Below are 10368 nucleotides of genomic sequence, written 5' to 3'. Positions count from 1 at the left end.
TCTATGTGAGAGAGAACATTTAGACATCTGTCATAATCTATCTGTACTAACACCGGCAGAACAGTTTATTGCTTCTTCTGGACTTTGGCCTATGTGATGCCTCATTCCAGTCTACAAGGTCCTTTCCTCCCCAATGGTTTTATTAATATCTTTTGGGTGTACAGGAAACATTTTGTGGCTTCCTACACTAAATGAAGAAAAGCATCTATGCTAAGGTCCTATCTGCTTCTGCACAGTTTGGGGACCCATGAGGTTGGGTTGTTCCATTACTCTGTTATGTTGACCTACAGTAGCTGCTATGGGGTGGTTCAGGCCCTTCAACCTGCACAAACCACATTGCTTTTCTTCATTATTGTCTCCCTTCCTGTTACAGAAGGAGTGGGTTTCAACTTTACTGGATTGAGGGATGCCTGTATGGCTGGTGAAGCATTGTTCCTGGATGTGTTTGTGAGATTTTTGCTGGACAAGATAGACAGGTGAGTCAGTAAACTTAGAGGGGAAAAAGTTGCCTTCAATGTGGATGGGTAGCATCCAATCAGCTGGGAGCACAGGAAGGACAAAGAGGAAGTAGGGGATTCTGTTTCCCCTTCTTCCTTCCTTCCAGAGTATGTTTTGTGTTCCATTCTTGCTGTCCGCATAATAGCCCGCTCCATCCCTGCTTCACAATTTGATCCTTGACTGCCTTAGGTTCCCTGTGCCATTTGGCCCTTATACCCCTCTGGCCAGACAGACTCCAGATTCTTTAACTTTTGAACTTTAGACTCATAACAATGGCTGCTCAAAGGCAGTTGAGCCTGACACCTGCCAAGGGACCTCAAGCTTTCAGTCTTAGACTGGAAGCTGCATCATTAGTTTCTTTGCAGTCTTTGAGCTGTTTCTCCGGCTTACACACAGCCGGGGACTTCTATACATTGTGGTCATGTGAGATAATTCTTACAACAAATACCTTCTTTAAATATATATTTGTTCTATTTATCTGGAAAACTGATCAATACCCCTTTTTTCTGGGGTCTTACTTGGGAAAGTGCCTCTAATCCTCTCACCATCTCGCCTCAATCCTACAAATCTATCTTGTTCTCCTGATCCTTCTCCCTTTCAAGACAACACCTTTAAAACTCAGAGCCAGAAATATATCATGTGACTTGAGGAAAGGGTGAGGCCAGAGGTCAGAAGGTAGTGGAAAATAACTGGGAAAAAAGATCAGGTAGGTCTTGCCACAGAATAGTAGTTCTAGTTTTCTACTTTATCGTTGGGTCTAAATGACCCTCTCTCTCAAAAACAAACAAACAAACAAACAAAAAAATGTTTGTTCTTTTTAATTATAGAGATATATTTCAAAATGTTTATAGGCCCAAATTTTTAGCTTTTATGATCTATCATATTTCTGACAGTTACAAGTACTAATCTGTCTGAGAAACCAAGATGTAACTTTGATTCACTGGGATGTTTCCGTTGAGTTATTGGGGAGGCAGATAATTTGCTATGTGGGAGCACAAACTTAGCAAGAGGGTACATTCTCCTTGCACATGTTTTGAGGGCAATTCTAAGAATGTACCTGCTTACTTTTTCCTCACCAGCCTGCGCTGTATGGCTCTCTGGGGAAACTTTCAATGTTACTTCTTTGATTTATAAAATGCAGGTTAGAAGATCCTGTCTTTATGTCACATATAAGAAAGTGCTTTCAGATACTTTCTGTCTTTTCTCAGCATATGGAGATCAAAGGGCAGTCAGAAAAAAAAAACTGGGATGCTAACAGAGTGTTCTTTTTTTTTTTAAAGAAATAGTATTCTTGTCTCTTTTCCCTTTTTCCCATAGTAATTCATATTTTAAGCCCTCATCATCAAATGTCTCTAAATTACAGAGCTGTCTCACACAGGGGTCTTTGACTTTTGTTTTCTAACACATTTGGAAGATTCTGAAAAAGAAAGATGTCATGTGAAAAACTTCAAAGTCTTTCTACCTTTTACAATTCATGCGTGGTGTAATTTTTTTTCTACTAATCTTTAACACTATGCATCCAAAGTTGGTAGAACTTGTTAACCTTTCTTCTTTCTTGGTAAATTTTAGTTATAAGCTGGGGTATTTATGAAGTCTTTCAGAAATATGGGTGTTGAAACAAGGTGTCAAAGATAGTTTCTACTTTTCCTTGGAAGTAATTTCTGATTAGCTTCATTTTTAAGACGCACTCCAGAGAAGAAATACTGAAAAGCCTCTTATTCTCCTGCCAAGGTCTCCATTTCTATTGACTCAATCTCAGACAAATATTTTGATTCTTTGTGCTCAGTTTCCTATTCTGGATTCCAGTTGGAGAAAAGTGTTGATTATATTTCTAGCAGTTGGAAATAAAATTGGAAATAAAGCTCTTTTGGTATGTGTCAAATAATTTTTTAAAATCAATTTTTTAAAAACAATTAGTAGGGCTGTCACACATAAATATTAAATATTAGTCATACATAAATATTAAATCTGCTCGTTCTCTAACCTTATCCTTTAATGTTAAGTCTAGTCTAGAGCAGAGATTTTTAATCTCAGAAATTCTGACATAATTGTTTAGGTGTGTGAGTCAAGGTGCCAACACTGTTCTAAAATCTTGGAAGGTGATTCTGTTCTGAAGCTACGGTATGGAATCACTGGTAGAGAGAAGACAACACAGGCTTTGGAGCTGGACAGACTTTGATTCAAATCTTGGCTCTACCACTTACTGGTTGTGTGATTTGGGGTAAATTACTTAATGATTTTTAAACGCTAAATTTTCTCTGAAGCGGATGATGGGATAGAGTCTCAGAAGCTTATAATAAAAATTAAAAGAAGGGTCCAACCCCACATGACAGTGAGCTTGTACTAAAAATTAAGTGAGTGGTCCTGTAGTATAGTGGTTAACTGTTGTGCGTAGGAAGCTGAATCCCACAGGGCCGAACACAGTCTGAATCCTGGTGGCTTGAAAAGCACACTGTTGCGTGTGCTTATATGCCCCAAACATGATGAAATGGAGAAATAGATCAAAAAGAATTATGGTATAACCATGCCCCACTGGGCGGTGTTTTCACTCTCTCCTGTCTGCCCGCCTCTCTCTGGCAAATGCATGTGTCCTCTGGCAATAATTAAACTATGTATATATATATATATTTACACACACACACACACACACACACACATATATATATATAGGCTATGCCCTCCCTACAATGGACAATATGCATTTTAAATTAAATGAAATAACTTACATATGCAAATATGAAATTGCCTGGCACAGAATAGATATGATATAAATGATTGTGCTCATCTTCCCCTTTCAATGATTTTTAACAGATTCAAGTGATAATCCTTTACAGAAAAAAGGGCTGGCCCTATAGATCTCCTATTTAGAATGGAAGATTTCTTTTTTCTTTTTTTGAGATATTTTTGCTGTAGGGTGCATATACTCACCAGAGAGACAGGACGAGACATAGAGATAGAAAGTAAGAAATCATCCCCCATAGGGGGATGGCCATGCCATTATATCCCTTCTTCCCCATTTTCCTCTTGGGATTTTGGGCATGCAAGCACCTGCACCTGGCATGCGTTTTAAGCTGCCGGGTCTGGGACTTGAACCATAGTCAACTATGTGGGAGTCCAGAGATGCAACTATAATGCCATCTGCTGGTCTTGGAAGATTTCCTATTAATCAGAGCAGATAATAAGGAGGATAAGATCAACATCACAATTTGCTCATGAATAATCATTTCATAGTGGCAAATCACAGCTCCCATAATCAAACTTAGGGCATTGAGTATTGTTTCCTTGTTTGTTTAATTAAATGTTATGGCCACCATACTAAAGAATCTGTATTTTAAATGAAATATCTATTAAACTTTCTCAGAGGTGTTTTTAGATATCATAAATTACTTGACTATTCCACGCCATGTGCTTTTTTATTTGCTTGTTCTCATATGGTGGCTATGTAGGAAGTTTACAAATTTACAGTCATATTTACAATGTTTGAAAATACACAGTAGAACAAGATAGCTTGAGTTCTTTCATTTTGCTAAAAGACAATTTATTCCCGGATACTCCACCTATTCTTCCTAAACTCCTGCTTTGTCCATCTACCTAGAAATAGCTCTGAAGATGTTCTCTAAATGTCTTTAAATGAAAGCTGTGAAGGAAGAGATGCTATCCAGGCCAGCAATGAACAAGAACCCTGTGATCACGAACATGACTCATGCTCTGTGTTACATCTTGGAGGGTTCAATGTGACTTTCTCTGGCAATAAGTTCAAGATGCCAGGAAAACCAATAGACAGGCTAAGGGCAGTAAGAACAAAAAATTCCAATGGGCAGAGAAGTGAGGAAATGCAGGTTTATAGAGTGGACAGAAAGGAAATGATTGTTTTTGTAATAATCTTATAGAAACTTGAAAATCAGCTGAGCCCAAGAGTCTAACAGTTTGATTCTAGGTCAGATATTTTTCCTCTTAGTACTATAGAGCTAGCCTAGCATTGAGAATGATTCACTGCCTTACTGTTTTCTCTTTGCCTTTTTGAAAGAAGTAGATATAAGGTACAAAGAAAGAAAAAAATCACATAGCTAGAAGGGTACCTGGGTCATCTAGTCTTAACTTTGTCTCTCAGCAGAGCAATGCCCAACTCATAAATAAATCCCCAATTCATATATTTATATTTTTAAGAAGGGCTTAAAATTTTATTATAAAAGTTACCATGTAAATACAAGTATATATTTATGTCCTATAGCATGGTCTTAGAGCTTGGACTCAGGATTAGGACAGATATTTGCTTAAATTCCAGTTCCTCAATATCTTTTTTTTTTTTAAGAATTATTTAATTTTATTTAGTCATTCTTTTTTTTTTTTTTTAATTTGACCAGACACACACACACACACACAGAGAGAGAGAGAAAGAGAGAGAGAGGGAAAGTGAGAATTTTTTTTATGGCCACGCCACAATCCCTGCTCCTCCATTCTCCTCTCGGGATCTTGGGCACGCACACACATGCACCCGACGTGAGTTTAAGCCACCAGGTCCGGGACTCAAACCGTGGTCGACTACGTGGGAGTCCAGTGACATAGCCATTACGCTAACTGCTGGTCCCGAGTCATTCATTTATTTTAATTTGGCCAGAGAGAGACACAGGGAGACAGAAAGAGAGAGGGAAAGTGAGAAAGCAGCCACCAGGTCCAGGACTCAAACCGTGGTCTGCCATGCGGGAGTGTCCAGCACCTTAACCACCACACCACCTGCTGGTTCCCAGTTCCTCAATTTCTAGCTATGTGTAGCTCTCTTGCTAAGCCCTGGTTCACTCATCTATGGAATGGGAATAATAATAGTGCCTTCTTCATAGATTCGATGTGAGGGTGAAGTGCTTGATCTGGATGCAAAGTGATCACTCCAAGTGAGTTACTGATATTAAAAATGTGGGGGGAAACCACATATTTAGAATTGATGATATATGGTATGCAAAACACTTAGAACAGTATCTGGCAAGTAGTAGATCCTGACTAAACCTTAGCTATTATCAGCAATACCCTGCCCTCCTGATCATCGCACTACCCTGAGTGTCCTTATCTATGAGTATTTTAATCCAAGTGATTTTTGCAATTCTACTCTTTCTTTTCCTTCTAATTATGAATGAATTTCTCCTAATACAAGTGATACTTATTCCAGTATTTCCTAAAATGACTCAAAAAGTTATTAATCAGCTCCATACCACAAAATCATATTTGATTCATGATAAATTTCAATATACATTTGGTAACTGATATTTCAAAATGTTGTTTCTATGTACAGTTACTGTATTTTGTTATCCAAAGTCAGGTATGGTCTGACATTATATGCATGGTCTGACAACAGGATAGTACTTTTAGAATTGGGATTTTCCTGAACCTTCTTGACTATTTCTATGATATAAAAATGTATTGAACTTGGGACCAGCAGAGGGCATAGCGGTTTTGTTGCTGGACTCCCACATGGTCAACCCAGTTCAAATCCTGGACCTGGTGGTTTGAAACTCTCACCAGGTGTGTGTGTGTGCTTGCTCAAGATCCAGGGAGGAGAGGGAAGGAGAAAGGATTATGGCATGGCCATTCCCCTGAGGGATGATTTCTCACTTTCCCTGTCACTGTCTCTGTCTCTGTCTCTCTTTCTCTAGAGAGTGTATACATCCTAAGGCAAAAACCTCTTTAAAAAAAAAACCACAAAATTTATTGAACATGATCAAGCTTTGTCATTAAAATTGCTTCCTAATCAAATTCTGTCATGAGAACCCCACAGCATGCCTCCATGATCTATTCTTGGGGAGAGTCCTGGTGGGCTCCTCATTGGCTAGCCATATGTCATCAATTCTAAACATGTGATTTCCCCCCCACATTTTTAATATCACTAACTTACTTGGAGTGATCACTTTGCATCCAGATCAAGCACTTCACCTTCGCATCAAATCTATGAAGTAGGCACTATTATTATTTCCATTGCATAGAGGAGGGAATCAGGGCTTAGCAAGAGAGCTACACATAGCTAGAAATTGGGGAACTAGAATTTAAGCAAATACCTGTCCTAATCCTGAGTCCAAGCTCTAAGACCATGCTATATGGCATATGGGCTAGCCATCTTGCTTGTTTGATTTCTAGAGCATCTGCTCTCAAACAGTATCTCTACCTACCAATATTCTAGAAGCTTGCAAGAGAGGATAACATCAAATAGCCTGACCACCTACTTCTATCAACAGCCTCACTAAGAGGTCTGGATGGAGGCACAGCAATAAAATGCAATTGCTCTGCAGGGCTGATTCACACAGGAAGGTTCTTGTTCACATCCAGAGACCTCCTGGATTATACCAAGCGCATACTGGTGGAGATGGGGGTAGGAAATCACAGCATCAAGACTCTGCTAGTGGCTTGCTCTCTCTCTCTCTCTCATTCATGGAGTGAATAAAGCATGAACTTAGAGCAAAAACAACAAAAATAATCCACTGAGAAAAGAGATATATACCAGTCTGAAGAATATGCAGTCCTGGGAACCAGCAGTTAGCGTAATGGCTATGTCGCTGGACTTCCACGTAGTCAACCGTGGTTCACGTCCCGGACCTGGTGGCTTAAAACTCACGCCAGGCGCGTGTGCATGCGTGCCCAAGATCCCAAGAGGAGAATGGAGGAGAAGGGATTGCGGCGTGGCCATTCCCCCCTGGGGGGTGATTTCTCGCTTTCTGTCTCTATGTCTCTCTCTCTGTCTGTCTGGCGAGTGCACGCACCCTGTAGAGAAAACCTCTCAAAAAAAAAAAAAAAAAGAATATGCAGTCCTTTACCCTTTTAGATACTTATATATTAGACTTGTAACACATCAAATCCAAGGCTACATATCAATATAAATAACTAAGTTTATTGAACACTAACTAGTACCAGGCACTATATAAACACTCTACTCTCATGATCTTACTTAATCCTAAAAATTATTCATTGAGGGAGACTCTCATTATCCCTCTATGGTTGATGCTGTAGGTTGGCTACTCAAAAGTAATCTATGACACTTTCCTCCTTCTTCATGATTGAAATGTTGATGTGAGGGTAAGGATGTTTATAGCCATAAGACAATAAATATGAATGCAAAGGCCTCTGTGATATGAATGCCAAATCAAAAAGCCTGGACCCAGACAGCATCCATAAATAGCTACATTGATCCTGGATAGCCTAACCCTGGACTTGATATTATATCAGAAAAGTAAGTTCCCAAGGAACTCTGACAGATTTTTGTTTCTTGAGTCAAACATTTTATAATTGATTTTTAAAATTTATTTATTTTTTTAAAGAGATTTTTGCTATAGGGAGCATGCGCTCGCCAGAGAGACAGAAAGTGAGAAATCACCCCTCCCCACAATAGGCAGTGGCCACACTGCAACCCCTTTTCTTCCATTCTTCTCTCAGGATTTTCAGCACACATGCACACACGCCCAGTGTGAGTTTTAAGCTGCCAGGTCTGGGACTCGAACTGCAGTTGACTACTCGAGAGTCCAGTGATATAACCATTACGCCATCTTCTGGTCTCAATTTTTTTTATTTTTTAAAGAAACTGAAGTTCAGTGAGTTTGGGTAACTTTTCCCAAGTCATATAACTATTAATAGTAGGTTCTGGAGATAGGATTTGTAACCAAACCAACCCAATGCCAACAAACACTTTATTAATTATGAGGGTAGCTGCACGGCCCCATCTGTCATTGTATTTACATCAGTTTATCATGCTCGTCCTTTCCAAACCATGTGAAATAGGACTCAGAGATTATTAATAGGTGAACCTCACAAGAATGACTTCCATGGTAAAAAAAATAAATAAATAAAAAATTAAAAAGTGCTAGAAACACTGAGTTATATATTCCTTTTAGTAGAAAACCACGATGCACATCAACATGCCAGTTTCTGAAAAATCCCACAACAAAGAAATCTGTTTGACTTTGATTAATTCAGCGGTTCCCAAACTTATTGAGCATGGAACACATTTTTTAAAAATGACATTCCTATTAATATCTTTCAGAACATTGTTCCCTAGAACACCAGTTAGTAAGATCACTCACTGAATTTTAAGTATTATTTCCTCAGCTTGAGTTTGAAGTAAAAGAAAAGTGAGTCACAGTTTTGCCCACTATGCATCTTACGGCCTTCTATAAAGTCCTAAGTGGTAAATTGCTTTGAGAATTTGATGCCAGAATGAAATGTGTACTTCCTTTTTTTAATTTAATTTTTTTTACACTTTTAAAATTTACATTTAGGCACCATACAATTCATGAAGAAGTTGTCTTCTTCCTTTTTCTAATGAGAACTATGTGACTTACTGTATCTCCCTTTTTGCTTTGGCTTTCTGAAAGCTCAGTGACAAATGAGAAACAATTGTCAGCTCAGGTTCCCAGGTTTTATGTATCTATGTTTTGTTTTGTTTTAAAGTTTGGTTGCCATAGTTTGAAAACACCTCAAAAAAATTCATGTGTTGAACCACCACTATGGGATTAAGAGGGTAAACACTTGACCCAATTACCGTGTTGAAGGATGGCACCTTTGGGAGGATTTTAGTGGTTGGGTGGTTAGGACAAGTTCCCATGATTGTATCCAAGTGGATTTATAAGGAAAGAAAATGAGATAGGGAGATTGACATAGAATATAGACTACACTCTGTGAACTTGCCTGCCAGTCTCTCCTTTTCTGCCAGCCATGCTGTGAAGTAGCCAGACTGATGCCAGACAAATGCCTTTGACCTTTCCAGTCATTAGAACAATGAGTCAAATACATCTCTATTCTTTATAAATCACCCAGTCTTAGGTTCTTATGTTAGTTACACATACAATGGACTAAGACAGTGGTCTTAATTTTTCCTCTTGGTTTTCCTTCTGCTAATTCTATATTTGAGCTTTACTTTATATTACTGTGTATATTCTTCTAAGTAATGCTATATTATTTGTGAAATAGAGGAAAAATATAAACAAATTAATTAAACAAAAATCAAGACTAATCTGAATAACCCAAGTCATATGGTCTCTTTGTCAAAATGGTTGTGCCTGTGGTATTTGTCCAACAAATTGATTTAACTTTTTAAAATAATATTATAAAACTTAAATTTATGGCATATGAATAGCTAATGAAAAGAGAGGAGTAGGGGCTAGTTAGTGGCACGGTGGTTAAGGCAACTGGATTCCACATGGCTGACTTCACGGCTTGCATCTGGGACCTAGTGGCTTGAAAAACACACTAGGCACATGTACATGCATACTCCAAATCCCAACAGGATGAACAAATGGAAAAGAAGGGATTGTGCTGTGACCATGCCCCATTGAAAGGTGCTTTCTCTTTCTGTTTCTCTCATGAATACACATGCACTCTGGCAAAGTAAGAAAAAACCAACGAACAAAAAACTCAAGGAGCGGGGCCAGCAGGTGGCATGATGGTTAAGGCACTGGACTCCCACATGGTCAACCATGGTTTGAGTCCTGGACCTGGCAGCCTGCTTTCTCACCAGCACTCCACCTCCACCCTCCCGTCTCTCTCTGGTCAAATTAAAAAAAAAAAAAAAAAAAAGAATAATGATGATAAATAAAATTAAATAATTCTAAAACAAAAATCCTCAAGGAGTAAAGTTAATACCATAAACATAAATTGAGAATAATCCTTTATTATGAAAGAGCAAGTTTTCTTATCCCAGGTAAGATCAACATTCTTTGGGCTAGGAGATGAGGAGAGGAACATAAAGAAAATTAGAAGAAAATAGAGGCTGTGGGTCACCACATGAGTTTCTGTGCCTTAAGGTCATCCACAGGCCCTCCAAAAGGGTACCAGAAATCTCTGACAGATTGGCAGATCCCAATACATAGTAGTTCCATGCTTTGCTTCCTGGTAAAG

At 38.6% G+C, this 10368-nt stretch overlaps 1 pseudogene; it reads left to right on the top strand.

Moving 5' to 3' along the window:
• Positions 1 to 414: 414 nt before the first annotated feature.
• The window catches only part of LOC102500254 (60S ribosomal protein L19-like), a 31406-nt pseudogene continuing 21452 nt past the window's right edge, over positions 415 to 10368 (top strand).

This window comes from Tupaia chinensis, unplaced genomic scaffold (assembly GCF_000334495.1).
Source record: "Tupaia chinensis unplaced genomic scaffold, TupChi_1.0 Scaffold000154_1, whole genome shotgun sequence".
Lineage (NCBI taxonomy): Eukaryota > Metazoa > Chordata > Mammalia > Scandentia > Tupaiidae > Tupaia > Tupaia belangeri.
The sequence above is the reverse complement of the archived record's forward strand: the minus strand, read 5'-3'. Positions and strand labels throughout refer to the sequence as shown.